The sequence below is a fragment of the Sesamum indicum genome, linkage group LG5, assembly GCF_026168435.1.
Source record: "Sesamum indicum cultivar Baizhima isolate 11 linkage group LG5, ASM2616843v1, whole genome shotgun sequence".
Classification (NCBI taxonomy): domain Eukaryota; kingdom Viridiplantae; phylum Streptophyta; class Magnoliopsida; order Lamiales; family Pedaliaceae; genus Sesamum; species Sesamum indicum.
In genome coordinates this window covers 395642-404156 of record NC_142661.1, presented here as the reverse complement: position 1 = coordinate 404156, position 8515 = coordinate 395642, and the positions used below count along the sequence as shown (strand labels likewise).

Here is an 8515-nt window from a genome sequence, read left to right as displayed (position 1 = left end):
GCTACCGCCCTGGACGTCGCCAGGGTCGCCAGCGGCACTGCCAACATTGACAACACCCGCCCCCGCAAGTAATACTGCAGATGTGAGTCTCCGTTGGCTGGATTTTCTGAAGCTTCATTTCATATGAATTATGTTTGTTTAGAGTTGGTTTTGATTCTTGTGTTGTTTTGGTTTTTCTTTCGTCTGGAATTTTTGGTCATGGGGTCTTATTACGAGAATATGTGAGTGTTCGGATTTTCCTAGGTTAATTTTCTGTGTCAACGACTCAACTATTTAAGCATTAGGTGTATTGTAGTATCTTCAAGACCCATAATCCTGTCTTCTTTTTTTGGTTTATGAAATGGAATAATTCTTTCTGCAAATTTGAATTTTGATTTTCAGTACCATCAATGTTGTACATTCTACCATTTTAAATGTATTTTTAGTACCGTAACTTAAGTCATTTTATATTTTTGTGTTTTAACTTTATACAGTAGGATTTTGATCTTATATCATTTTAATTGTCACAATTTTAGTCACCCTTCTCTCAGGGGCCCCTCATCTTTAATGGTAACCACTTGACATTGTATTTTTATTTCATATATATAGAGAATTTTTTTACTTTAGCTCTATTGATTATGATTTTTTCATATTATATTTTATAAATTAAACCTTTTTATCAATGTTGGTATCATATGCATTTTTCGTCAAATAATTAACAAAAAATATATAAAAATGCTATGAAAGTTTACTTTGTTCTAATCTCATCCCCGTACCTTGCTCAAGCTGGAAATTTAGTAAACATTCTTTGATTTCACTAGTTAGCCACTGAGTCTCTGTTCTCTGTGGAACAGCCCTGTACGCTTGTGAGCTACTGGCATTCTACCCAGTCTCGCTTATGGCGCTAATTCTATTCCCCTTCGGTCGAACCAGAGGGATTCCATTAGTTATTGGACAAAAATTGTACGTGAAAACTAAAATTATGGAATTTTTTATGCAATATGATAAAATCATAACAAATGAGACTATATTGAAAAAAATCCTAATTTATAAGACCAAAAGTACAGTCTTCCCCACATGTGAAGGGGTTCGCCGCGATGGAGTAGACCATATTCCCATCAGTAGTATTCAGATTCCATCCAACCAGGTCCTATCGGCTACTTTTTTCAACCACAAAAGTAAACGAATTCTAAGTTGTTAATACACTAAAGTTTTGCCCAACACTTTCACGTCAGTTTTTTTCTACTTATAACTACTACTTCCAAACATCATCAACTTTTATATTTTAATCACTTATCCACCTTTTTTTATAATTAAACACTTTTAAAAAAAAATTCGATATTCGTTTACTATTAGAAACATTTAGATTAGAAAAAAACTTCTCAATTTTTTTGGTAACATTCTCTCAATTAAATTAGGTATTAGATATATCTATACTATATATATAATTGAAGAGGGGTGAATTTGTGTTTCAATTATTTTAGTACGTCTATTTAATTTAATTTATTAATTTATTTATTAACTTCCCACACACCCACTCTTCTAACTTCCCATTCCTCCACTAACTTTTGATAGTTACTTCTTTTTTTTATGTATCTTTTTTTTAACATAATTATTTTATAAATTTAATATTAATATTATTTTATATATTATTAAATAATAATTTTTTATTTTAAATAATATTATAAAATTTACACATATATAAAGTATTCCACAAATTACTTATATAAAAGAAAAAAGACATTTTTTACTCACTTTATAACTCTGCATTATTAAATTTTGAAATATCAATTATACCATTAAGTACATTACCAATATAATGACTTATATTATTTGAAATGTTACACCATATTTTAACTATTATTAAATTATCATGTTCACTCTTCAATTTCACTCCTAAGTTACTCCGTTTTTTAATAATATATTGGTGTTTTTTTTTTTTTTCAAATATGCGTTGTATCATTCAGATTATATACACGTACGTATTGCATGCCAACGGTGGGTAGTATATTTTATATTTTCTCCAAAAATATTTTATAACATTTTCTTATTATTATTTTTTTAAAGGGATAATTACACTACTTTCCATGTGGTTTGATTTAATTACACGTATATTCTTTATAATTTAGAAAATTATATTTAACACCCTGAAATTTACTTCCGTCTAACAAATAAGTTCTTCTATTAGTCAAAATTTACTAAATTTGCTGATATTCACAAAAAATTGAATGAAACTTGATATTTACTCTCAATTGGCTTATTACTGAATTATAGCATGTCAAACATTTTTTTTCCGATAAACAACCCTTATAACAATGAGCATATACATTTTCACATGCATTAACGCATGATGACGTATAAGGGTAATTTGGTTAAAAAAAATTATTTAACCAGCATAGTAATAAGTCAATCGTAGGTATATATATATATTATTTTATTTTTATTGTAAGCAAATTCGGTGAATGTTGACTAACGAAAAGACTTATTTGTTAGATGAAAGCAAACCTCAAATATGATGGATGTAATTTCTATTTTCTAGGGGAGGGGTGCAATTATCCCTTCTTTTGATTTATTTGCGAGTAGTATTTCTTTATTAGAAATAATTACACTCCCATTCCCCTGAAGTTTGATATAATTACACTTAGACCCCCTATGGTTTGAAAAATTACATCTAACACCCCTAAGTTTGCTTCTGTCTAACAAATAAGTTCCTCTGTTAGTCAAATTCACTTAATTTGCTGATATTAGTAGAAAAAATAACTCAATAAAAATTGATATTTATCCTTGATTGACTGATTACTGACTTATTGCAGGTCAAATAATTTTTTTGGACTAAATTACTCTTTTAATGGTGAAGATATACTTCACATGCATTAACACCTAAAGACGCATAAGGGAAATTCGATTATAAAAAAAATTATTTGATCTATAATAAGTCAGTAATAAATCAACCAAATGTTAATACAGATTTTTTTTTATTTTTTTATTAATACCAGCAAATTTGATAAATTTTAACAAAGGGGGAGCGACAAACCTCAGCGATGCTAAATGTAATTTTTTAACCTATATAGAACTTACGTATAATTACATCAAACCTCATCGAAGGGGAATGGAACCATCCCTATTTATTATTTTGTTATGTGGTGTGATGTGGATGGTTGCCATCTTTGTTCTATTGGTCAGAATTCTCAAAACTGTGAACAATTTAGAAACTACTCCTATACAATTGAGTATAGAAAAATGTTAGCAAAACTGAAAACCCTATTCATTAAATCCACAGAGAAATATAATATTTTCGAGTAGAAAACCCTATTCGCCTTCTTCTTCTTCGATTCATCATCCGAGTAAGTCTATGCGTGTTTGTATATGTGTACCTGTTTGCGTCAATTGTGTGTTTATTTTTATGAAATTTCTTAAACTTAGTGTTTTGGCATATTTTTGGTTGTGCAGGCAAACAAGGATAAAAGCTTTTGATTGGACTTTCTAGTCGATTGATAACACATTTTCTGCACTCTTTCTGGTTTTGTGTTTTCTATGATTCATTCATGTGATTGAATTTTTCTTTTTGTGATTTTCTTGGGGAATATGAAGGAAAATGAGTTATTATTTCTGAAGTATAGGTGTTCTTGTGTGCGCGCACTTATGTTTTGCCAATTTTTTGTTTATTTTGTTGAATAATCATTGTTTCTTGGGAAGATGAAATCAAAGTCGTTCGATGAATTTGTTGGCACATAATGCAAGAGATGTAATGATTGAGATCAATCAGATTGGTTCTATTGACAAGTGCCCCGTCTTAGTGGAACATTTTGCTTTGGCCTCATTGTCGTGCTTCTCAGTAGTTCCTAGCACACTCTAAAGATTACTGATTTGGTTTGCTCTTACTTTGATGGTAAATTTGAAATCAGATCTGTGTTAATCAAAGTATGTCTAATTAAGAATAGGTCTAGAGTGTATAATAGATGAGATCTTTTAGTTTGGTTTATCAGCTCTAGAGGGCATCCCAGAGTCATATGATTACTAAGGAGGTATGTGCAACATTTAATGGGTCTGGTTCTTGTAGAAGAGGAAAATTTTCAAGAGATGTAGTTGTGAGGTCCGGGCTTACAAGTGTTGGGTCCACTGGAGCTTCATATCCATTGTTAGGTATTGATGGGGAAAATCCTAACGTTCAGGCAAAATACCGAAAATAACCTTAATGAAGGGTATTTCCATCATTTGGAAGCCCAAGATCCGCATACCAATGGAGGCGGGTCAGATAGACCCATTTTATAGCCGAAGACCCGACTTAGGAAGGATCGTCCGATCGAAGACGCCTATCACCCTGATGGTGACGTGTGGCCCAAGCAACAGTATCCCCATGAGCCTATAAATACCCCAGCGCATTACTTTTTGAGGTAACTGCATCATTCTATTTTCGACCTATATTCACCTATTCGCACATTTTTACCTCGAACACCACTAACTTGAGTGTCGGAGGTCGTTGTCGTGGACGCACCTGACGAGCTTCACGTTCTTGTTTTGTCCTCAGGAGCCTATCACTCGATCTTGGTAGAGTAAGCATCCAGCTGAGAGGTCAACCCTCGAGGTCGCGAGGCTCCAGCAAGATCAGGTATGCTACTTATCTTACACCCTTCTATTCTCACCACTTATTCATTCTAAGATTTATTTCAGAAATTTGGTTGAATTCAAAGGTCGGAGGAGTTTGCTTTTACGCTGTAACTGCTTGTGCTGCCATCATTTTGATGGTGCCTATGCATCTAGAGCATCCATTTCTACCAATGGTTGCCAAAACCTGGGCATTTCTGACAGTTGCTCCCTTTGTCAAGATTGAGTATGAGGGACTGGAGAATCTGCCTCCAACAAATACCCCAGCTGTATATGTGGCCAATCACCAAAGCTTTTGAGACATATATACTCTTCTCTAACTCTTGGAAGATTCACCTCATATGGGCATATAGGCAGGGAAGATAACCATATCAGTAACTGTTGCACGTATGAGTTCTCCAATGTCCAAACATCACACTGCCATCCATTCCTAATCTATTCTCATCATCATATATGATCTAATATGTGTACACTGATATCCCAAGACAGCAACTTCCTATAAAGTTCCTGATCCGAAGAGAAACCCGTGACCATGGTGGAGAAACATATTCGCTTTATTTTTGCCTATCTTTCAGTTGTTACAGACATAATCGAATCATGTCGACCTAAGTTTTCACGTTGTCTCTTTTCATTTCTCCCTTGCTGAAAATTTTCATATTCACTTATAGACTTCTCTCTTTGTAAGAATTAAAAATAAATCAAACAGTTTTGTATGCCTCTGTATTGACTATTATTATTTGAATTATTTTATTATACTTTTATTATTAGAAAAGAAGAAGAGAGTTTTATGTTCTTGATGATAAAAAAAAAACAAAAACTAAATACACAAAAAAGTGTCCTCAACGTCGACATAACGACCGTAAGTGGATTGCCCATTTTGCAAGGGCATGTGCAGTTGAGCTCCCATGTCTATGCCTAGGACATTTGTGGTCCAACACAACATTTTGGGATAATTACATTTACGTCTTTGCATTTCTGTCTATTTAGATGTGAGAGAAGGGTAAAAATATCAAAAACAAAGTATTATTATACCAATTTCGTAGTCAAAAGCGAGTGTGGCTCAATTTCTGTGTGGAGGAGGTTTTTTAAATTTTATTTCATATCACAGGGGGTTATTCGATATTTTAATTTTCATAGGAAGTTTTTTAAACATTCCTATTATAAAAGGGAGTCTCTGAATTTTTTTCCCAAAAAGCAAGGTAATTTGTGTAATGATGTTGATATTTTTGTGGGGTGTATGTATAATTTTCTAAAAAGTATAGATGATTTGTATAAATAAATTATTAGTCGGGGCATAATTTTTTAAGTGGCACCACATTGATGCCCAAAAAAATAAAAACAAAACAAAATACATGCAACATGGACTTACATCCCATATAAAATAATCTCTAAAATTCATACAATTTAAAATGGGAACATATTAAGAATTATTGGTTTTTTTTTTTTTTGTGTATATAAAAGCTATAATTATAATATGCATCAATGTTTTAATAAATTGACCAAATGAATAATGTATTAGTTTACATTTATATAACTAAGAACAGCAAAATAAATTACAATAAACACATATAAAATGAAATAAATATGCACACGTCAGACAAATTTATGACCTTAAATTTATTTATGGAATCCCAAATCAAAATTATCGATTTACCGTGCAATAACTACGACTATTTTAGAAATGATTGCTTCTACTGAAAACTAAATAAATAAAAACAGTCGTCATTAAAAAAGAAAAAGAAACAAAATATTTAAAATAAAATGGATAAAATATGCTTAGGAACTTTGTAATTAAGACTTCAAATTTTGTTTAGTAACTTTGTTAGACAAATTAATCATGAGTTAAGCTATAATGACAAAATTACCATTTCAAAATTAATTAATTTAAACTAGGGTGAATAGCAAATTACCCCCTGTGATATTGAAAATGAGCACATTATTCCCCTATAAAAAAAATATAGCAATTTACCCCCCTATACTTTTTAAAATAAAGTAATTTACCTCCTTATACAGGGAGGTAAATTGCTCGTTTTAAAAATCATAAGGGGGTAAATTGTTGTATTTTAAAAAATATAGAGAGATAAATCGCTATTTATTTTTTTATAAGGGGGTAATTTGCTCATTTGCAATATCACAAGGGGGTTGTTCGCATTTTTTTCATTTAAACTATATAAACACCATGTCTAAATCCTTATAATGTTACTCAAATATAAATTAATTGGATTAATACGTTCGAGTTAAAATACATTTATGAACTCTCAGTCTATATTTATGTGATTTTGATATTACAATATTTTATTTATCATTTTCAATAAATAACAATTTAATTAATTGATCAACGAAAAAAGTATAATTTTTACGTTCATAAAATTTATTATTTGACGTGCAATAACTTCTTCGATGGAGACGTTACACAATTTAATTAAAATATGTTTTAAATTATAGTTAATTAATGCAATTTATTTATTAACATTCGGATTAAATGCAACAGCCCCTATGAAAATTTTAATAGTCGAAGAGACTCGTCAAAGAAAAAGTTTAGGAGATTGCCAATTTATTCACTGCGTCTCCCACTTATGAGTAATGTAATTGGTAAGTGATTTTTTTTATCTATATAATGTCTTTTTTAATCCAACTTACTAATATAAAAATGTAATGATGACTTATCTTTCTTCCTGCAATTAAATAATCAATTTTTAAAAGGGATAATTATATTTGCATACCCTAATTTATGATTTATTTATACAGATCACCCCTATTTTTTATATAATTACAAAAAATAGGGGTACTTTATGCAATGATGTTAACGTTTTATTTTTCTTTTTTTGGGGGGGTAGGGGGTACGTATAAGTTTAGGTAAGTCACAAATGATTTTTATAAATAATGTCAACGAATGTAGTGATGTATGTGTAATTATTTAAAAAAATATGGGTGATGTGTATAAATATATCATAAATTAGGAGCGTAAATGCAATTCTCTGTTGTCAAAAATATATACAAGAGAAATTTTAACATAAGAAAAAATTTATCTGTATTCCCTTGATCTCGTTCTTCGAGTGGGATCAATGGAGAATATTTTCTCTCAAATAAAAAAAATAGGAAAAAATATAAGCAACCCCTTTGTAATATTACAAAAACGTAGATTACCCCTTTATGAAAACATAAATAGTGATTTACCTCCCTGTATTTTTTAAAATACAATAATTTATCCCTATAATTTTTAAAATGAAGCAATTTACCTCCCAGTATAAGGAGGTAAATTGCTTATTTTAAAAAATATGGGAGGATAAATTGCTATATTTTTTTTATAGGAGGTAACGTGCTCATTTTCAATATCGTAAGGGAATAAATTGCTATTCACCCAAAAAGAATAAAAAAGAAAAATCAGAACTATAATAGGGTTATAAGCGATTATCGTGTTTTCTTAGAGGGGATTTTGAGTGTGTGTGTGTGTGAGAGAGAGAGAGCGAGAGAGAGAGAGAGAGAGAGTGAAAGACGTGCATAATGGAAAAGGAAATATTGTTAAGTAATTCAATAATTTGGCATGAGAATTTGTCATAAATAATTTAAATTATCATTTATGCCCTTTATAAATTAGATAATTCATTTTGCTGAAAGGAAATGATGATGGAATTATATAAAAATGAAGGACAAATTGTATAAAAAGCAAAAAGTTAACTTCCATTATAGGCATAAAAAAGTATTTTTTTTTATTTTTATAAATAGTATAGATAAACTTTTATATTTTTAACAAACCCGTAATTATAACTTAGGGTAAATTACAAAGGATTCCCCCTAATGTTTATTTTAATTATAAATACGCTCTCATTATTTGGAAATTACAAATACCCCTTAAAATTATAAAAACCTTAACAGATAGCCCTTACAATGAGCTGTCACAAGGGGTATTTGTTAGAGTATTGTAATTTGA

General features: G+C 30.4%; 1 long non-coding RNA gene across 1 annotated transcript; it reads left to right on the top strand.

Moving 5' to 3' along the window:
• Window positions 1-3233: 3233 nt before the first annotated feature.
• LOC148787978 (uncharacterized) lies at window positions 3234-5282 on the top strand. Its single transcript, XR_016065476.1, has 3 exons — window positions 3234-3323; window positions 3430-4373; window positions 4508-5282. It is a non-coding gene; the product is annotated as an uncharacterized LOC148787978 (long non-coding RNA).
• Window positions 5283-8515: the final 3233 nt, after the last annotated feature.